We start from the raw sequence: 23,166 nt of genomic DNA, 5'->3' as shown, positions 1-23,166 counted from the left end.
ACTGCCCTTGTGACCAATGAGCACTAAGCTATTTCAGTCATAGCTGCTCTTTTGTTGGACATAAGAATCACAGATGAACAAGTTAAATGTAAAATTTGGACTTTCAAAAAGATTCGTTAAGTGAGCACTGTAGTGTGCACAATGCATTAAGTGAAACTTTTACTAAAATAACCAGTTAATTCTGATGCAAGTGGACCATGCATGCATGCATGGAGCAATTCATTGGACTATTTCAGTAGTCCTCAGAGTGACTCACACAGTGGGGAAGGAATCCTGCTTGGCCTAGGATATATTAAACTGCCCAGGGACAAAAATGTTACATCCACTTAAAGTCAAGCTGTTAAGAGCAAAGTTAATACAGTGTGTGCCTAAAATCAGATGACACAGAAGGGGCTAGAATAGGAGCCAAGAGTTTGAGGACAGCCTTTCCTACGAGCTAGACTTTTTTTTCAAAACAACAACAAACAAACAGAATTTAGGAGTCACTAAATCAGTATTTTTTTTCCTTTCCTTTTTTTTTTTTGTTTTTTTTTTGTTTTGTGTTTTTGGTTTTTTGTTTGTTTGTTTGTTTGTTTGTTAGGTAATTTCCTCGTTTACATTTTCAATGCTATCCCAAAGGTCCCCCATACCCAACCCCCCAATCCCCTACCCACCCACTCCCCCTTTTTGGCCCTGGCATTCCCCTGTACTGGGGCATATAAAGTTTGCAAGTCCAATGGGCCTCTCTTTGCAGTGATGGCCAACTAGGCCATTTTTTGATACATATGCAGCTAGAGACAAGAGCTCCGAGTTACTGGTTAGTTCATATTGTTGTTCCATCTATAGGGTTGCAGTTCCCTTTAGCTCCTTGGGTAATTTCTCTACCTCCTCCATAAGGGGCCGTGTGACCCATCCAATAGCTGACTGTGATCATCCACTTCTGTGTTTGCTAGACCCCGGCATAGTCTCACAAGAGAGAGCTATATCTGGGTCCTTTCAGCAAAATCTTGCTAGTGTATGCAATGGTGTCAGCATTTGGAAGCTGATTATGGGATGGATCCCTGCCTATGGCAATCACTAGATGGTCCATTCTTTTGTCACAGCTCCATATTTTGTCTCTGTAACTCCTTCCATGGGTGTTTTGTTCCCATTTCTAAGAAAGGGTAAAGTGTCCACACTTTGGTCTTCGTTCTTCTTGAATTTCATGCGTTTGGCAAGTTGTATCTTATATCTTGGGTATCCTAAGTTTCTGGGCTAATATCCACTTGTCAGTGAGTACATATTGTGCGAGTTCCTTTGTGAATGTGTTACCTCACTCAGGATGATACCCTCCAAGTCCATCCATTTGCCTAGGAATTTCATAAATTCATTTTTTAATAGCTGAGTAGTATTCCATTGTGTAAATGTACCACATTTTCTCTATCCATTCCTCTGTTGAGGGGCATCTGGGTTCTTTCCAGCTTCTGGCTATTATAAACAAGGCTGCTATGAACATAGTGGAGCATGTGTCCTTCTTACCGGTTGGGACATCTTCTGGATATATGTATGCCCAGGAGAGGTATTGCGGGATCCTCCGGTAGTACAATGTCCAATTTTCTGAGGAACGGCCAGACTGATTTCCAGAGTGGTTGTACAAGCTTGCAATCCTACCAACAATGGAGGAGTGTTCCCCTTTCTCCACATCCTCGCCAGCATCTGCTGTCACCTGAGTTTTTGATCTTAGCCATTCTGACTGGAGTGAAGGTAATCCCTCAACAATCCTAAAAGAACACAGCCATAAGAACAGAATGCCAACTTTAACAACAAAAATAACAGGAAGCAACAATTACTTTTCCTTAATATCTCTTAATATCAATGGACTCAACTCCCCAATAAAAGACGTAGACTAACAAACTGGCTACACAAACAAGAACCAGCATTTTGCTGCTTACAGGAAACTCATCTCAGAGAAAAAGATAGACACTACCTCAGAGTGAAAGGCTGGAAAACAATTTTCCAAGCAAATGGTATGAAGAAACAAGCTGGAGTAGCCATTCTAATATCTAACAAAATCAACTTCCAACCCAAAATAATCAAAAAAGACAAGGAGGGGCACTTCATACTCATCAAAGGTAAAATCCTCCAAGAGGAACTCTCAATTCTGAATATCTATGCTCCAAATACAAGGGCAGCCACATTCATTAAAGAAACTTTAGTAAAACTCAAAGCACACATTGCACCTCACACAATAATAGTGGGAGACTTCAACACACCACTTTCTTTCCTTTTTATATTGGATTTAAAAAGGTAGATAGGGTGTCATTTTGTAGGCCAGATTAGCCTCAGAATATATATGAGGTGAAGGGTGATCTTGAACATCTGTCACCATATTTAAGTGCTGGGGTTATAGGTATGCACCAACACCATGACTTTTTAAATGATTATATCTACACTTATTTACTGAATAAGTACTATGAGTCAGATGCTAGCAACAAGGTTGAAATGGGAGCAACATAGACCAAGTATTGGCTTACATAGAGCTTAAATATAGTCATGAAGCCAAACCTTAACAAAATATGTCAAGAAAACTGACAAACATGATGCAGAATGCTTTGTAAGGAGGGACTTCTTTTGATTGAGTTGTCAAAAAAAATCCCAAAACAAAAAACTTGTTGGAAGAGGTGTCACTGAAGTGGAGTTTAATACAAGAATCCAGTCAAAGAAAGGGCCAGAAAGAGTAGCAGAGGGACACAAGTTTGGAAATGTGCTTCCCATTTACCATGGTGGAGGGCACTCAGTGTGCTTGAGGAGGGCACCAGGGAGAAAGGAAAGAGAAAGACGGAGGAGAGGTGGGAGGAACAGGAGAGGGAGAGAGAGGGAGGGAAAGGGAAAGGGAGAAGGAAGGGGAGGGGGGGAGGGGGAGAGAATTACAATTATCTAAATGTAAAGAACAGTGGAGAATTCAAAGCAGAGTAGTCGAGCATCTACCCCTTGCTATACTCTAGAATAAATTACAAAAGTGTTAAATGTTTTCATCAGCACTGTATGTTCTCATCCTGCTCCAGAAGGTTGTGAGTTTATTTTTCTCTGTGTCTTTCTCTGATCAGGTTGGCCCATTTTCTTTCATGGATGAAAGGTCAGCAAACCTTCCTCTATTGTTCTTGACTTTGTTCTAATGCATCTCGAAATACAGTTCCTCATTTGTAGAATTTGGGGATTTTTGTGTTGTCTATGCAGCTCATAAATCCATAGCTATCAACTGTGATAACTACCTTTCTGAGATTAATCCAAGCCATACTGTGGGCTGCCTGAATATTTCTTTTTTTTTTCATTTTTTATTAGGTATTTAGCTCATTTACATTTCCAGTGCCTGAATATTTCTATGTGAAGAAAATTACCATTGCTTTTCTCTGACCCATGGGGATGTGATCTTTGGAAGTTTCTTTATGTTGATGACTGCTGTGCACATCTGGGGCAGCCACACCACGTTGTGAGACTAGCTTACCCCAAACATCAAAGTTGATAATATGCACCTGGCTTTGAGAGTCCTGAGTTTCAAGTGTCACATTCAGTGGCATAACAGAAAATATGGATGTGACCAGAGCCAATGGATACCTCAGAGCTGGAGATTCATCTGGACATCCTCTGGCAGAAAAATTCCAGTGAATATTCCTGTAATTTCCTGTTAGAGAGAAAGTAGGTCATGTATGGCAGCAGATAAAGGATGCAACACCTAACTCAGGAGCTGGCTTGATATCTATGAGTCCCCATTTTTACTCGGTAATGAACCTGAGCCATATGCACTATTGAGTCTTATGGGGCTTTCTGGCAACTTACTGATGTTCAGACTATTGGAAAAATTCCCAACACTTCTTTCAGCTGCCAGGAAAAGCATTGCTTTTATGTCTGTGGATTGAGTTTATTCCTCCTTTGGTGACTTTCTCACTGTATTGTTGGTTCTTTCTGCTACTTTATCACTGGCTTCAAGTTTTATATAGAGACATGAAGGCGATGCATACTACACATACCTTAAATGTGCTTGAAATTTGTATTCTATGATGTGTGTGTGTGTGTGTGTGTGTGTGTGTGTGTGTGTGACCAGTGTTTATTCTTGGTGCCTAATGGGAATACCCTCATCTAAAACCCTGGAATTTCCAAATGGGTTCTTTCATGCTTTGTATGACACTGGAGTTTATGCACAACAGGTGATGCATTTAGGGGAATTATGAGCAAAAAGCACATGAATGGTATCAGAGAGTTGAGATTTTGAATGTGAAGAGTGTAAGAGTGGGAGATGCACCATAGCTTTATAGGCAATGAAGCAATCTACCTTGCCCACATAAGTCCTTGAACACCAAAGTTTCTTGGAACTTCTTAGCTGATAAATGGCTTGTGCTCTGTTTCCAAAAGGAGATGCCTTTTCAACCCTCTAAACTGCACCCCTGTTGTTCCTTCATTCAGCTGTTTTTGCATATTTTGTTGTATATTTTTTAGTTAGACATCTAATACATTCCTGACTTCCATGATTTATTTTGAAAAATGGATGTCAGGAAGTTATTGGTTTCATAATCAGATTTTCAAACATACAGGTGGAGATTCTTTATATCTTGTTTGCTTTGAATTTGGAGACTTGTTGAAAGACTGGTCTTGGGCTAGAGATATGGCTAAGAGGTTGAGAACACTTGTCCAGAGGTCCTGGGTTTAATTCCCAGCAACCAGATGGTAGCTCACAACCATCTGTAATGGGATTTGATACCCTTTTCTGTTGTGTCTGAAGACAACAGCAGTGTACTCATATAAATTAATACGTCTTTTTTTTCTTTTTTTAAATTTAATTTTATTTGTAATTCATGCTTTACACTCCATATTCCATTCCACACCCCTCCCCACCCACCCTCTGCCTGCTCCACATCCCACAACTCATGCCCATCCAACCCTGTCTCCACATGGATGACCCTACCCCCACCCCACCTGACCTCTAAACTCCTTGGGGCCTCTAGTTTCTTGAGGGTTAGGTGCATCATATTTGAATGAACACAGACCTAGAAGTCCTCTACCATATGTGCGTTGGGGGCCTCATATCAGCTGGTCATGCTGTCTGTTTGGTCACTAACCCCATATCCAATAGAGAGATAATATCCAAAATATATAAAGAACCCAAGAAGTTAATCACACAAAAACAAACAAACAAACAACCCAATCGAAAAATGGGTTATAGAACTAAACTGATAATTCACAACTGAGGAGTCTTCAATGGCTGAGAAACACCTAAAGAAATGTTCAAAGTCCTTAGTAATCAGAGAAATGCAAATCAAAATTACCCTGAGATTCCACCTTACACCAGTCAGAATGGCTAAAATCAAAACCTCAGGTGCCAACACATGTTGGAGAGGATGTGGAGAAAGAGAAACACTCTTCCATTGCTGGTGGGATTGCAAACTGGTACAACTACTCTGTAAATCAATCTGGAGCTTCCTCAGAAAATTGGAAATAGATCTACCTGAGGACCCAACAATATCACTTTTGGGAATATACCCAAAAGATGCCCCCCCACTATGTTCATAGCAGCCTTATTTGTGATAGCCAGATGCTGGCAACAACCTAGATGTCCCAGGACAGAAGAATGGATACAGAAAAATGTGGTTCATTTGCCCAATGGAATACTACTCAGCTATTAAGAACAAAGACATCCTGGCTTTTGCAGGCAAATGGATAGAAATAGAAAATAAATCTTAAAATAATAATTAATAATGATAATGCTGGATATGAAAGACTGGTCCTTTTAACCTTTGGGGAGTTTGATACAGACCCTGGAGATTAATTCTAGAACTCAATTACAGAAACCAGAATACAAATGCAAAAGTTAAATTACAAATTCTTCAGAGAAACATCCTGACTGATACATATAAATCCATGATGAGATTGTGTATGGGTTTGGCTGGTGTGATTACTGGTGCTGAAAGGTCTGTAGGTGTGCCATCTAAAAGCTGGAGAACAAAGAAAGCAGTAGGATCCCTCAGTCTGAGTCTACATCCTGAGAAAAGGATAGCTGAATCAATGAATGCCACAGCTTCCATGCTAAGCTCAAAGGCATGGAATCAAGGCTGAAGGGCATTGGATTAAGACAGGGAGATGTTTTCCCTTTGGTTCCTCAGTAGGAATCCTGCCTGCCCTCTTAGGTGAATGTGGCTGTTCTGTGTTTCACAGTCTAGACATTGAAATGCTGACCTCATCCAGGAATACCCTCACAGACACACCCAGAAGTAAGGTCCCTAACTCTCTGGGCATACCTTAACTTAATGAAGTTGGCATAAAACTAACCATTACAGTTTGACAGCATGAAAGACACATATCTTCTAAGTCATGGTGGATAATAGCCAGTATCTCCATATTAGTATTTTAAAAGTTCCTTTGAGAACAATATACAATGAGGTCTGAATTGGCTTCATGAGTAAAGAGATTTATAGCTAGAGATCCTTATTTTTCATTTGAATGCAATTACTAAGTCATTTTGTTTTATATTAACATATTAAATTGTGTGTGTGTGACAGAGAGAGAGAGACAGATACAGAGAGACAGAGACAGAAAGACAGAGAGAGAAACATAAAGTTAGACAGAAATAGAGACAGATATTAAAGTGGTGCTGTGAATATTTTGTGTTTAATTAAAATTAGACTTTCTTTTGCTAGCTTAGCACACTCTCTTCTCATTTATCTCTACTTCTCTCCATCTTATCACAGCCTAGGTTGGTCTAGAACTTGGTAGGTAGTCTAGCCTGAGTTTAAACTCATGATCTTCCTGCCTCAGCTTGGTATCTGTGTACCATGGGTTGGCTTAAAAATATCTGGTACAGCCTATAATATGAAAAGACAAATTCTCAGTGATGGAGAATGTTCTGATTTGATACCTGACTGGAAAATATAATCCCCTCAGTGGAGAACCCAATTAGACCAGCAGAGGTGCTATAGTCATAGGCACACCATATAAATAGATTTGTCTGCATTCCCATAATTATTTCCTTTCCAATTTCCATTGCTCCACATCCAAGTAAAAACAAAGGCACTTTGGAGCTAGGATTAGGGATTTTAGAAGCCATTTTATCAAATCATTAGTGCTGCACTGAAAATGAAAGGATGGGTGTTAGATACATGAGGTTTTGGCAAGAGGAAGGAATTTGGGATTAACAAACATGAATAGGAAAAGAGCAGTCAATTATGAGTGATATCCAGGGAAAGACCCTAACCATTATCTGGAATAAGTTCTCTTTGTATTGGAAGACAATTCTTTCATGAACAAAAACTTGAATTCTTTGGAATTCTACTTGCCCTGATTCCTTCCATCTTTGTGGCCTCAACTCATTTGCATGATTAGTCCAGAGAACAATTTATCATCCCTCTTTTACACATCTGATGTTCTAAAGGTCACCTGGCAAGTCAGAGATGACATTGGCCATATCCTCTGGGGTGCTTTCTAATCGCTGCACTTCCTCCCCAATGCTTTGGGTGTCTGGCACATTTGTAATTGACAGCAGGATAACAATGCAATCTGGCCCCCTTCCAAAGCCATTCTCAAAAGAGATGGGGTGGTGTGAGGTAGCTAAATTGCCCACATTCATTCCCCAGTCCTCAGAAAGGCAGACTCTGGTAGCAGGAAGGGTATATAAAATCAGAAATAAAGAAATTATCTGATTGAGATCATTGTTTGTCTCTGTAAGTTAAGGAAGAAAGGGCACATATAATTTACTTTGAAGCTGGGTAAGCAGGCGATGTGTAGAAATAGACATGAATGCTTTGGAAATTCCTAGCTGGCTTCTATCTTTGATACCCTTTCTTTTCACTAGTATGCTATACACAGGCAACTTTGCTTGCAGAGAAAAGGTTTAAGAGCCTTCATGATTTTTGAGTACCGTACTAATCCAGGTAAAAGTGCCTGTCTCCAAGATGATGTAGCTATGACATCGTGGAAAAAATTATCCCAATCATGACTATGATAAGCTGGGGAGTGCAGAGTAATTGTCCTCTCTCTTTAAAATATGGACAAAATATGAAAGCATGGTATTTCTTCAGCAGCGAGTGTTATCATGGTAAGTATTTAAGTGATGTATCATATGCAATGTCTATAAATCTGTTGACAACCTTGTATTTATTGATCTGCTAAAATCCTGTATAAAGACCATGTCTTAATGCCAAGAACCTTCATTGTTTTATATAAATTCAAGGGGCTATGATCCTGAAATAATACTCCCCAAAGAGAACAGCAGAATCTTCCTAACTGCTGAAAGCATAGGTAAGTACCAATTCCATTATTGTTCTGCAAAAATCTGATAAATTGCTGGGCATGGTCTTGCCAAATTAAGGGAGCCCTTTTGAGTTTCTATTTTTATACTAAATGTGGTAGACTATTTAGGTGGTACCAGTTATTCATCCCTCTTGGGGGGGGGTTATATTCTGAGATGGATGGCCTTTGCCATATCTCTTCATGGTGGTTCTGATTAGAGCTGCCTCTTATTTGAACAAATGTGTGCTAGAAGCTCAAAAGGAATTTTGTCATATTTTGGTGTTATTGTCTTTCAGTTACTACCAAGGGAAAGCCATTATTCCAGGTCATAGGAGACAGGCGAGAAAATATGTTGAAGAAAAGTAAGTGTTCTAGAGAGCTTGTCAGCCAAGCCAGACTTGCATAGATTCCTTATTTGCCCTTCAATTATATAAGCTGTAACAATGAGTCATCACTGTGTTGTGTCCCTGCATTTGCTAGTGGTATTGTATTGTTGTATTGCTTAATAAAGGTTTTGTGGAAGACCTGGGGTGACGGCTTACTGCTTTTTACAGGATCTAGGTTCAGTTCCCATCACCCACCTTAGATGATCCTTTGGATTCCAAGTATTTCTGCATAAACATGATGCACACATAGGCACCAATATGTACACATGAATAAAATTAAATTTTAAAAGATTCACAAGAAATTCTAAATGAATAAACGGGTTAATTTAAGTTACATTCAAATTAGCACTAAATCACATTTCAAACTTTCTCTTATTTCCAATCTCCATAGCTTTTACCTTCAAGAGTCCCTTCTAGAACCTGAGTCTAATGATGTTTATTACGTGTTAAGACTAAGATAAAAAACAAAATGAAACTACAGTAAAATAAACACACACACAAACAACAACCACAACCGCACCAGTCACTGTGCTTCTGATCCTCCACTATAGCCTCAACCACCTTGCTTGTGAGTCAAAGGTACCTGCTTGATGTTCTAGGAACAGACTTCTGTCATCATCTCAACAGTGCTGAGCCTTATTCCCCATGAATATGCAGAGATCTGGATCACTGCACACCACAGAAAAACTGATTGGAACCATTAGCTCTGAGAGTGAGTAAGAAAAGAAGTGAGAATGGCCGTAAGAGATTTGAACACTGCTATGCTCTTGCCCCGATTCAAAAATTATCTAGAGCAGAGAGTAAGAGTATTACAGAGAAGCCTCAGGCTTAGAAAGTTCCATAGAGCTAAAAATGTTAGTTAAGTCTGTACTTGTAAGAAATGACTCAATGCTACCTACAAAGTTTTAAGAGTTGCAATCTAACATGACCTAACATACAGAGTTAGGCCAAAGTAATGGTTTGAAGAAAGAATGAATCTTTTCAAAAGAAGACCTGAAACCCACCAGAATTCACAGACATGGATATCCATTATGCTCTGCAGATGGGTATGCTTTATTTTTTATTTCTGATATGTTACTTCTACTTTTTTTAAAATGCAGATAGGTATCTTATTTCTTACTGAGATCTTTGGAGACACATTCAGAGATGGAAACCACTAGAATTACTTTGGCATGTTGTAATAAATTTCAACAGATTCAGCTGAGACAGCTCCCGTGGAAGGCTTTTCATAATTGGGCTCTAGAAGGAGTATGCACACTGACAGATAATATGCATGCACAAAAAATTGACAGTAACAATTTCATTGTGCTCAAATTTTAACTAACACCTATACACTGGAGATTTCTTTGGCAGTTTAATCTAGCAGAGGTCTCTTGCCTAGGTCTCAGAGTTCTATATTCAACTGGACATCTGTATATCTACACATGATTGCCCCAAGGGGCCTCAAATTAATATGAGCAAATCTAAATACATCCTAGTCCCCTTTCACTTTTTCTTCTTGAATCCCCTGTCTCAGTTAATGACCTTGCCATCCATCTAGTTAGTTAAACTATCATTTTTGATACGGCTTGATTCATCTTCTATCTACACTTTGCACTCTCCATTTGCACAATGACCTGCCAATTTCACCACACACGTGCTTTAGAAATGAGTCTTCATTCATAATCAATGTTTTCCTAAGATCTTCCCACTAAAATGTAACTACTCTAGGGAAGATGCATCTCAAATCCCTTAAGTAAAAGATAGCCAGGCCAATGTCACAAATAGGATGCCATCTAGCCTGGACTTGCTAAGATACAAATGCCTTTGCCTGGACTTGGACCTCACCTGTACAGGAAGGACTGACTTGGAGACTCCAGGATCCCATTTTTTTATTCTTCACTCTTCTCTTGTTTTATAACCTTGAGTTTTTCAACATGCATGAACTTCAGTTGCCTCCTCACAAAAGTGAAACTAACCAGCATTCTGTCTGTCTCAAAAGGCTTCTGTGACTGTTAAAGGATTTCGTACAGAGAACCACATAAGTTACTTTCCAATACAGAATGAACACACCATGCATTCTTCCCAGACCCCGTCTTTTTGCTTTGGGTGTTTAGATACACATGTTCTTACCCTACAGCATTACATTTCTGTTTCTTGATAACATGTCTTTTCTTAAGTTTCTTCTTTTTGTCAACATGCATGATACACTAAAGCAGTTTTTTTATGGAAATGGCAAAAGCTGGCTAAATGAGCCGTAGAAACTAAGGCATGCTGTGGGCCTTGTTTGAAATGACTAGAGCAGTGAAGAAATTACCAAATGAAAATGGAAGTGGCTGAAGGAGCTGTAGGGGTTTGCAGCCCTATAGGAAGAACAATATCAACCAACCAGAGCCCCGCCCCCACACATAGCTCCCAGGAAATAAACCACCAATCAAGACCCATGGCTCCACCTGGATATGTAGCAGAGGATTGCCTTGTTGGACATCAATGGGAGGAAATGCCCTTGGTCCCTGAAGGCTTCGTGCCTCAATGGAGGGGAGTGCCAGGGTCATGAGGCAGGAGTAGGTGGGTGGGTAGGGGAGCATCCTCATAGAAGAAGGGAGAGGGAACATGGGATAGGGAGTTTCCGGAAAGGGAAACCAGGAAAGGGAATAACATTTCAAATGAAGTAAAGAAAATATCCAACAAAAGAAAAGACAAAAAGAAGAGAAACTGGAGCTGCAAGGCTGGAGGGACAGTTCAATGGTAAAGAGCACTTGGCTGCTCTTCCAGAGAACCTGAGTTTAATTCTGGCACCCACAGGACAACTCACAACTGTCCTTAATCCAGCTCCAAGTCATTTGATGCCCTTACACAGACAAGCTTGCAGGCAAAACATCAATGGACATAAAATTAAGTATGTCATTAAAAAAAAAATTATAAGCTGCTTTCAAACAAAACCATTGGTTAGCAGGACTTGATGCAGAAGATAGTATCAAGTATTTGCTGATGACATTATCTATCAAACCAATGGATTATTTATTTAAAAGTACTATTTTTTTCTTTTTTTTAGTTTTATGTATGTGTGAGGCAGAAAGCATGGGTTTGGGGAGGTACTTATGCATGCCTCCATGGGGAAGCCAGAGGTAGATGGTTGCCATCTTCCTCAGTCTTTATTTATTAAATTATTTATTTAACTATTTTACTGGCTAGTTTTGTGTCAACTTGACACAGGATGGGGTTATCACAGAGAAAGAAGCTTCAGTTGGGGAAGTGCCTCCACAAGATCCAGCTGTGGGGCATTTTCTCAATTAGTGATCAAGGGGGAAAGGCCCTTGTGGGTGGGACCATCTCTGGGCTGGTAATCTTGGTTCTATAAGAGAGCAGGCTGAGCAAGCCAGGGGAAGCAAGCCAGTAAGGAACATCCCTCCATGGCTTCTGCATCAGCTCCTGCTTCCTGACCTGCTTGAGTTCCAGTCCTGACTTCCTTTGGTGATGAACAGCAATGTGGAAAGTGTAAGGTAAATAAAGCCTTTTCTCCAACTTGCTTCTTGGTCATGATGTTTTGTCCAGGAATAGAATCCCTGACAAAGACAACTATGTATGTGTGTATGTGTGTATGTGTGTATGTGTGTATGTGTGTATGTGTGTATGTGTGTATGTGTGTATGTGTGTATGTGTGTATGTGTGTATGTGTGTATGTGTGTATGTGTGTATGTGTGTATGTATGTATGTATGCATGCATGTATGTATGTATGTATGCATGCATGTAGTGAGACAGTGTTTATTACAGAATCTGAAGATCACAGATTCTACCACACTGGCAGCTCTTGAGACCCAGGAATGTTCCTGTCCCTGTTCCTGTCCTGTCCAGCTGTGGAATAATAAGTATTTGCTGCCATTCATGGCTTTTTTTTTATCTGGGTGCTGCAGATTGAACTTGGGTCTCTCTCCCTATGCTAATGTTAGCACAATATTATTATACATATCAACGTATCTAGTGCATGCTGAAATAACTGCACAAAGGATCTCTTCATATTCAGACTGCTTTGCTCACCTATAAGAACAAAGACTTTTGAGCAGGCATGATTCCTCTACCTCTCCTAGCTAAAGTATATCATTCCCCACATGCCTTCTGTGGCTTAGGGTTTTTCTCATTAATATCATCCACACGTTCCCCTCTTAATTATTTTACCTCTTGAACTGGTTGGTTGTGCCCTTCCCAGCTTCTAGCAGGCCGAACAGACCTTGAGCATTGGCTACCTTTGACCTTAATGTCCTAGGTGGAGTCATCCACCTTGGTTGCAAGCACAACTTCCTATAGGGACTTAGAATAGACTGCCCAGTGGCCTTGCTTTGCTACATAATACAGCTGAAACAAAGGATGGTGTCTGTGGGCTTTTCCTATATAAATGCAATGCTGAATATTAAACCAAGAGCCTTGATCAGAACCTTGTCTTAGCTTCATCCATCTCTTACTCCCTTCCCTCTTTTCATTTTCAGCTCCCTTTCAGGTAAACTCAGTTCATCCATGGTTTTTACTGTCAGTTTGATACAACCTAGAGTCACCTGGGAAAAGGTCACGTAAATTGATGAATTTTGCAGGTCACATCAGTCTATGGCCATGTCTGTGAGAGATTTATTTTGACTGACAATTGATGTGGAGGGACCATCCTATTCTAAGTGGTACTTTCCATCGACAAATAGGCCTGGGATGTGTATAAATGCTAGTTGAGCACGAACAATTGAGTAAGCCAGTAAGCAGCATTCTTCCATTGTTTCTGCTTCAGTTCTTGCCCTAACTTCCATTTGCTAATAAATAGTGACCTAGAACTAGAAATAGATGTATCTGAAATAAATCTTCTCCTCCTCCAAACAACTGATTTATTCTCTCTCTCTGTCTCTGTCTCTGTCTGTCTGTCTTTCCGCAGCTACAAGATGTAAAATCCTGTTTTTCCTCCTTCTCCTTTCCTGTTTCTTTTTTATCACTTCCCTTTTCATCACTGGGTGAGTTTCATCACCCTTTACATCCTTATCTGCTTTAATCCCTGAGACTATGTCTAGAAATAAAGAGCCCAGGCCAAGTCTTCCCCCAATGCCCTTCTTTGTAAAACAGAGCTGTCTAAGAACACAGCCACGCTCATTCATCTTTGACTGCTTCAAACTACAATGACAGAATTGAGGAGCTTTGGCAGAGATAATGCCAGCCCAAAGGACTTGACATATCTAACTATTTATAGAGCTAGTCTCCCAAACCTTGCCTTCAGTGACTGCATTCTCTCACACAGATTTAAAACACCATGTATTATCCTCAGTAATAATAGGTTAATGTCATTGACCCATTCCTTTCTTGAGCTTCAAACTGGTATATATAGTGTCTGTGCTGCCATTTGATATTTAAAGATATTCAGAATAGGACAGTGGTTAAGTTAACAAGGTTAGAGTCTCTTCTCTCAATTTGAAACTATTGTTGTTCCACATATAGGGTTGCAGACCCCTTCAGCTCCTTGGGTACTTTCTCTAGCTCCTTCATTAGGGGCCCTGTGTTCCATCCAATAGATGACTGTGAGCATCCACTTCTGTATTTGCCAGGCACTAACATAGCCTCACAAGAGAGAGCTATATCAGGGTCCTGTCAGCAAACTCTTTCTGGCATATGGAATAGTGTCACCCAGACACTTAAGCATCTTCTTAATCTTTCTATGACTCCTATTTCACTTACAACCAACGAAGGTGATGATAACAGTACTATTTCATAAGTTGCCAAGAAGAGACCCTAATGGAGGAGTTAGGGGAAGGACTGTAGGAGCTGTAGGAGTTTGTAACCCCATAGGAAGAGCAGCAATATCAACCAACCAGACTCCCTCCCCCTCCCACTCTGATCTCTAGGGACTAAACCACCAACCAAAGAGTACACATGGAGGGATCCATTGCAAGCAGCTGAAAGAGTCAGATATAGATATTTGCACCCAACCAATGGACAGAAACAGCTGACCCCTGTTGTTAAATTAGGGGAGGCTGAAAGAAGCTGAGGAGAAGGGCGATCCCGTAGGAGGAACTGCAGTCTCAATTAATCTGGACCCCTGAGATCTCTCAATCACTTAGCCATCAAACAAACAGCCCATGCCAGCTGATATGAGGCCCCCAATACACATACAGTAGAGGACTTCCAGGTCTGTGTTCATTCAGAGATGATGCATCTAACCCTCAAGAGACTGGAAGCCCCAGGAGTTTAGAGGTCAACTGGGGTGGGGGTGGTGAGGACATTCATGTGGAGATGGAGTGGGTGGGGAGGAGGTGTGAGATGTGGAAAAGAGGAAGGGTGGATGTGGGGGTGGGGAATGGGATATGAACTGTAAAAAATAAACTAAAAATAAAATTAAATTTAAAAAGTTACTTAGATTTCACAGGGTCAAGTTTAGTAGTTACCATGGTCTTTCTTTAATTTCCACTCTGCATACAATTTATTAAGAGCTCACTCTCAAGTATTGTTACAGTACACACACCTGACCATCTCCATCGCTAATATTCTACATGAAGCTTCCATGATATATCACCTAAACAGTCGCTCTTCTATCTGATTTTGCTGCTTCATTTTTATACCTTCTCTGATTGTCAGTATTAACTGAGCAACCAATCTTTTAAAAACCCAATTGCATCAGACCATTCTTCAGCATATAATCACCCACTGTCTTCTTGACAGGCTTAAAATAAAATCAAAACTTGTTGCCATTGCCTTGCAAAGTTCCCCTAGCCTTGTCTCTGGCTTCCTGCATGCTCCGCCTTCTGAACACACACACTGTTCATTTCCACTTCCATTGGCTTTTCTGTCCTTCACCATGTATAAACAATTTGACCTTGGCTGCAGCCTTTGAACTCAATGCCCTCTCTGTTTAGAAGGAGTTGCCTTTATGTTTTCATAGCCATTTCTATTTCATTTAGATGTTGTTCCCAATGTCCAATTTTCAGAATCTTTTTTCTTTTTTTTATTATTTTTTTTATTTTTTTTTCCATTTTTTATTAGGTATTTAGCTCATTTACATTTCCAATGCTATACCAAAAGTCCCCCATACCCACCCACCCCCACTCCCCTACCCACCCACTTCCACTTTTTGGCCGTGGCGTTCCCCTGTACTGGGGCATATGAAGATTGCGTGTCCAATGGGCCTCTCTTTCCAGTGATGGCAGACTAGGCCATCTTTTGATACATATACAGCTAGAGTCAAGAGCTCCGGGGTACTGGTTAGTTCATAATGTTGTTCCACCTATAGGGTTGCAGATCCCTTTAGCTCCTTGGGTACTTTCTCTAGCTCCTCCATTTGGAGCCCTGTGATCCATCCATTAGCTGACTGTGAGCATCCACTTCTGTGTTTGCTAGGCCCTAGCATAGTCTCACAAGAGACAGCTACATCTGGGTCCTTTCAATAAAATCTTGCTAGTGTATGCGATGGTGTCAGCATTTGGATGCTGATTATGGGGTGGATCCCTGGATATAGCAGTCTCTACATGGTCCATCCTTTCATCTCAGCTCCAAACTTTGTCCCTGTAACTCCTTCCATGGGTGTTTTGTTCCCAATTCTAAGGAGGGGCATAGTGTCCACTCTTCAGTCTTCATTATTCTTGAGTTTCATGTCTTTAGCAAATTGTATCTTATATTTTGGGTATCCTAGGTTTGGGGCTAATATCCACTTATCAGTGAGTACATATTGTGTGAGTTCCTTTGTGAATGTGTTACCTCACTCAGGATGATGCCCTCCAGGTCCATCCATTTGCCTAGGAATTTCATAAATTCATTCTTTTTAATAGCTGAGTAGTACTCCATTGTGTAGATGTAGCATATTTTCTGTATCCATTCCTCTGTTGAGGGGCATCTGGGTTCTATACAGCTTCTGGCTATTATAAATAAGGCTGCTATGAACATAGTGGAGCATGTGTCCTTCTTACCAGTTGGGGCATCTTCTGGATATATGCCCAGGAGAGGTATTGCTGGATCCTCCGGTAGTACTATGTCCAATTTTCTGAGGAACCGCCAGACTGATTTCCAGAGTGGTTGTACAAGCCTGCAATTCCACCAACAATGGAGGAGTGTTTCTCTTTCTCCACATCCACGCCAGCATCTGCTGTCACCTGAATTTTTGATCTTAGCCATTCTGACTGGTGTGAGGTGGAATCTCAGGGTTGTTTTGATTTGCATTTCCCTGATGATTAAGGATGTTGAACATTTTTTTCAGGTGCTTCTCTGCCATTCGGTATTCCTCAGGTGAGAATTCTTTGTTCAGTTCTGAGCCCCATTTTTTAATGGAGTTATTTGATTTTCTGAAGTCCACCTTCTTGAGTTCTTTATATATGTTGGATATTAGTCCCCTATCTGATTTAGGATAGGTAAAGATCCTTTCCCAATCTGTTGGTGGTCTTTTTGTCTTATTGACGGTGTCTTTTGCCTTGCAGAAACTTTGGAGTTTCATTAGGTCCCATTTGTCAATTCTCGATCTTACAGCACAAGCCATTGCTGTTCTGTTCAGGAATTTTTCCCCGGTGCTCATATCTTCAAGGCTTTTCCCCACTTTCTCCTCTATAAGTTTCAGTGTCTCTGGTTTTATGTGAAGTTCCTTGATCCACTTAGATTTGACCTTAGTACAAGGAGATAAGTATGGATCGATTCTCATTCTTCTACACGATAACAACCAGTTGTGCCAGCACCAATTGTTGAAAATGCTGTCTTTCTTCCACTGGATGGTTTTAGCTCCCTTGTCGAAGATCAAGTGACCATAGGTGTGTGGGTTCATTTCTGGGTCTTCAATTCTATTCCATTGGTCTACTTGTCTGTCTCTATACCAGTACCATGCTGTTTTTATCATAATTGCTCTGTAGTAAAGCTTTAGGTCTGGCATGGTGATTCCACCAGAAGTTCTTTTATCCTTGAGAAGACTTTTTGCTATCCTAGGTTTTTTGTTATTCCAGATGAATTTGCAAATTGCTCCTTCCAATTCGTTGAAGAATTGAGTTGGAATTTTGATGGGGATTGCATTGAATCTGTAGATTGCTTTTGGCAAGATAGCCATTTTTACAATGTTGATCCTGCCAATCCATGAGCATGGGAGATCTTTCCATCTTCTGAGATCTTCTTTAATTTCTTTCTTCAGGGACTTGAAGTTTTTATCATACAGATCTTTGACTTCCTTAGTTAGAGTCACGCCAAGATATTTTATATTATTTGTGACTATTGAGAAGGGTGTTGTTTCCCTAATTTCTTTCTCAGCCTGTTTATTCTTTGTATAGAGAAGGGCCATTGACTTGTTTGAGTTTATTTTATATCCAGCTACTTCACCGAAGCTGTTTATCAGGTTTAGGAGTTCTCTGGTAGAATTTTTAGGGTCACTTATATATACTATCATATCATCTGCAAAAAGTGATATTTTGACTTCCTCTTTTCCAATTTGTATCCCCTTGATCTCCTTTTGTTGTCGAATTGCTCTGGCTAATACTTCAAGTACTATGTTGAAAAGGTAGGGAGAAAGTGGGCAGCCTTGTCTAGTCCCTGATTTTAGTGGGATTGCTTCCAGCTTCTCTCCATTTACTTTGATGTTGGCTACTGGTTTGCTGTAGATTGCTTTTATCATGTTTAGGTATGGGCCTTGAATTCCTGATCTTTCCAAAACTTTTATCATGAATGGGTGTTGGATCTTGTCAAATGCTTTTTCTGCATCTAACGAGATGATCATGTGGTTTTTGTCTTTGAGTTTGTTTATATAATGGATTACATTGATGGATTTTCGTATATTTAACCATCCCTGCATCCCTGGAATAAAACCTACTTGGTCAGGATGGATGATTTCTTTAATATGTTCTTGGATTCGGTTAGCGAGAATTTTATTGAGGATTTTTGCATCGATATTCATAAGAGAAATTGGTCTGAAGTTCTCTATCTTTGTTGGGTCTTTCTGTGGTTTAGGTATCAGAGTAATAGTGGCTTCATAAAATGAGTTGGGTAGAGTACCTTCTACTTCTCTTTTGTGAAATAGTTTGTGCAGAACTGGAATTAGATCTTCTTTGAAGGTCTGATAGAACTCTGCACTAAACCCATCTGGTCCTGGGCTTTTTTTGGTTGGGAGACTATTAATAACTGCTTCTATTTCTTTAGGTGATATGGGACTGTTTAGATGGTCAACTTGATCCTGATTCAACTTTGGTACCTGGTATCTGTCCAGAAATTTGTCCATTTCGTCCAGGTTTTCCAGTTTTGTTGAGTATAGCCTTTTGTAGAAGGATCTGATGGTGTTTTGGATTTCTTCAGGATCTGTTGTTATGTCTCCCTTTTCATTTCTGATTTTGTTAATTAGGATTTTGTCCCTGTGCCCTTTAGTGAGTCTAGCTAAGGGTTTATCTATCTTGTTGATTTTCTCAAAGAACCAACTCCTCGTTTGGTTAATTCTTTGAATAGTTCTTCTTGTTTCCACTTGGTTGATTTCACCCCTGAGTTTGATTATTTCCTGCCTTCTACTCCTCTTGGGTGAATTTGCTTCCTTTTTTCTAGGGCTTTTAGATGTGTTGTCAAGCTGCTAGTATGTGCTCTCTCCTGTTTCTTCTTGGAGGCACTCAGAGCTATGAGATTCCCTCTTAGAAATGCTTTCATTGTGTCCCATAGGTTTGGGTACGTTGTGGCTTCATTTTCATTAAACTCTAAAAAGTCTTTAATTTCTTTCTTTATTCCTTCCTTGACCAAGGTATCATTGAGAAGAGTGTTATTCAGTTTCCACGTGAATGTTGGCTTCCCATTATTTATGTTGTTATTGAAGATCAGTCTTAGGCCATGGTGGTCTGATAGGATACATGGGACAATTTCAATATTTTTGTATCTGTTGAGGCCTGTTTTGTGACCAATTATATGGTCAATTTTGGAGAAGGTCCCGTGAGGTGCTGAGAAGAAGGTATATCCTTTTGTTTTAGGATAAAATGTTCTGTAGATATCTGTCAGGTCCATTTGTTTCATAACTTCTGTTAGTTTCACTGTGTCCCTGTTTAGTTTCTGTTTCCATGATCTGTCCATTCATGAAAGTGGTGTGTTGAGGTCTCCCACTATTATTGTGTGAGGTGCAATGTGTGCTTTGAGCTTTACTAAAGTGTCTTTAATGAATGTGGCTGCCCTTGCATTTGGAGCATAGATATTCAGAATTGTGAGTTCCTCTTGGAGGATTTTTCCTTTGATGAGTATGAAGTGTCCCTCCTTGTCTTTTTTGATAACTTTGGGTTGGAAGTCAATTTTATCCGATATTAAAATGGCTACTCCAGCTTGTTTCTTTAGACCATTTGCTTGGAAAATTGTTTTCCAGCCTTTCACTCTGAGGTAGTGTCTGTCTTTTTCCCTGAGATGGGTTTCCTGTAAGCAGCAGAATGTTGGGTCCTGTTTGTGTAGCCAGTCTGTTAGTCTATGTCTTTTTAATGGGGAGTTGAGACCATTGATATTAAGAGATATTAAGGAAAAGTAATTGTTGCTTCCTGTTATTTTTGTTGTTAAAGTTGGCATTCTGTTCTTGTGGCTGTCTTCTTTTTAGTTTTGTTGAGGGATTATCTTCTTGTTTTTCCTAGGGCGTGGTTCCTGTCCTTGTATTGGTTTTTTTCTGTTATTATCCTTTGAAGGGCTGGATTCGTGGAGAGATAATGGGTGAATTTAGTTTTGTCGTGGAATACTTTGGTTTCTCCATCTATGGTAATTGAGAATTTGGCTGGGTATAGTAGTCTGGGCTAGAATTTGTGTTCTCTTATTGTCTGTATAACATCTGTCCAGGCTCTTCTGGCTTTCATAGTCTCTGGTGACAAATCTGGTGTAATTCTGATAGGCTTGCCTTTATATGTTACTTGACCTTTTTCCCTTACTGCTTTTAGTATTCTATCTTTATTTAGTGCATTTGATGTTCTGATTATTATGTGTCGGGAGGAATTTCTTTTCTGGTCCAGTCTATTTGGAGTTCTGTAGGCTTCTTGTATGTTCATGGGCATCTCTTTCTTTAGATTTGGGAAGTTTTCTTCAATAATTTTGTTGAAGATGTTTGCTGGTCCTTTGAGTTGAAAATCTTCATTCTCATCCACTCCTATTATGCGTAGGTTTGGTCTTCTCATTGTGTCCTGGATTTCCTGGATGTTTTGAGTTAGGATCTTTTTGCATTTTCCATTTTCTTTGATTGTTGTGCCGATGTTCTCTATGGAATCTTCTGCACCTGAGATTCTCTCTTCCATCTCTTGTATTCTGTTGCTGATGCTGGCATCTATGGTTCCAGATTTCTTTCCTAGGGTTTCTATCTCCAGCGTTGCCTCACTTTGGGTTTGCTTTATTGTGTCTACTTCCCTTTTTAGGTCTGGTATGGTTTTGTTCATTTCTATCACCTGTTTGGATGTGTTTTCCTGTTTTTCTATAAGGACTTCTACCTGTTTGGTTGTGATTTCCTGTTTTTCTTTAAGGACTTGTAACTCTTTAGCAGTGTTCTCCTGTATTTCTTTAAGTGAGTTATTAAATTCCTTCTTTATGTCCTCTACCATCATCATGAGAAATGCTTTTAAATCCAGGTCTACCTTATCAGGTGTGTTAGGATGCCCTGGACTGGGCGAAGTGGGAGTGCTGGGTTCTGATGATGGTGAGTGGTCTTGGTTCCTGTTAGTAGGATTCTTACGTTTATCTTTTGCCATCTGGCAATCTCTGGAGTTAGTTGTTATAGTTGTCTTTGTTTAGAGATTGTTCCTCTGTTGATTTTTTTACCCTCTATCAGTAGACGTGGGAGACTAGCTCTCTCCTCTGAGTTTCAGTGGTCAGAGCAGTCTCTGCAGGCAAGCTCTCCTCTTTCAGGGAAGGTGCACAGTTATCTGGTGTTTGGACCTCCTCCTGGCTGAAGATGAAGGCCCAAAACAGGATCTTTCCCAGAAGCTGTGTTGCTTTGGCCAGGAAGGTGGCCGGTTGTCTGGAGCCGAAGATGGCGCCGCCTCAGAAGCTCTCTGGCTCTCGCCTTCCCAGAATCGGCTGGCCTCTGTTTTCCACACCTTCACCCATGCAGCCTGCCCTCTGAGGGGTCCCGGAGCCAAGGAGGCACAAACCTCTTGGGCCGGGAGGACCCCTGTGCTCTCACCAGGAAGGTAGCCGGTTGTCTGGAGCCGAAGATGGCGCCGCCTCAGAAGCTCTGTGGCTCTCGCCTGTCCCAGAAACGGCTGGCCTCTGTATTCCACACAGTCACCCGTGCAGCCTGCCCTCCGCGGAGTCCTGGAGCCAAGCCAGAATCTTTTTTCTTACTCTATTTAAAATACACTTTCTCTTGCTCTCTGGTCTCATAGTCATTTTTGTTTGTTGTAGCACCTTTGTAGCATTCTTTACTATTCTACTTGATTTCTGTTGCTCCAATTTAAAAAAAAAAAATCTGATCAAAAGTTACTTGAGGAAGAGGAAAAAGTTTATTTGGCTTATACCTTTAGGTCACAGTTCATTCCCAAGAAAAGTCAGCGCAAAAAACTCAAGGCAAGAACCCAGAAGCAGGAACCAGAGAGCAAAGCTGTTTGTTGGTTTTCTTCCAATCTTTCTCCATGGCTCATTCTTAATTTTCCTCCTTTTTTCCTCTTTTTTCTTTTTAAATTTAATTTAATTTAATTTTATTTTATTTTTACTTATTCACTTTACACCCCACCCACTGCCCCCATTCCAGGTACCCCCCACCACCACACACACACAAAACCCTTTCCCCATTCCTCCTCCTCTTTTCCTTTTAGCTGGTAGGGGGTTGCCCTAGGTATCACCCTCACCTGGCCCTTCAAATCTCTGCAAGGCTAGGCACTTACTCTCCCACTGAGGCCAGACCTCATTCTTTCATATAACATAGAGTAGCCTGCCTAGGGATGCCACCCTCAGTGGACTGAACACTCCCATAATAATAAATGACCAAGTCAAGCTCTCACACACAAGGCCATAGTTCAATCTGATCTAGATAACTTATTAATTGGGACACCCTTTTTAAGTGACTCTGTTATGTGAAGTTGACAGTTTGAAGCTACCTAGGATAATCATTTATTCACAGTTTTGTATATTGCATCATTACTAATTTGTGTGTCCTTGTTCTATTTGCTGGTTCTGGGATCCATCCTTCCTAGCTCTTCTCACAGTTTTAATCACACTGCATCAGTTAACTGAAGCATCCTTACATCTTACTAACAGCAGCTTATCTTTTTCCACACTTGGTTTCTAAAAGCATTTCTACTCCTTCACCCCTTATAAAGCCCTCCTCTACAATATACAAGCACGTGTTTAGGTATGGTTTGCTTCATTAAGTCTTCTCTAATTGCCTCTGAATTCCTCATTAGGTAGAAATGTCTCAGACTACACACTGAGTTAGCTTGCTACACATATTCCATGTCCTTTCTCAAAAATAAAGGGAAGCTATGTTGCATGGAGTATATCTTAGCCTGGATTCTTCCACAGAATAGAACTTGATGCAATTGTTTGGGGTACTTTATTTATTTGGAAATAATCCCAAATTGAGAGATGAGTTTTCACATAATGTTTCCTTTACTTCAGTCACTTTTCTTTGAACAGGAAAACTTTTAAAAACAA

The sequence above is a fragment of the Mus musculus genome, chromosome 6 (assembly GCF_000001635.26).
Source record: "Mus musculus strain C57BL/6J chromosome 6, GRCm38.p6 C57BL/6J".
In the NCBI taxonomy this organism is placed as follows: Eukaryota; Metazoa; Chordata; class Mammalia; order Rodentia; family Muridae; genus Mus; species Mus musculus.
The sequence above is the reverse complement of the archived record's forward strand: the minus strand, read 5'-3'. Positions refer to the sequence as shown.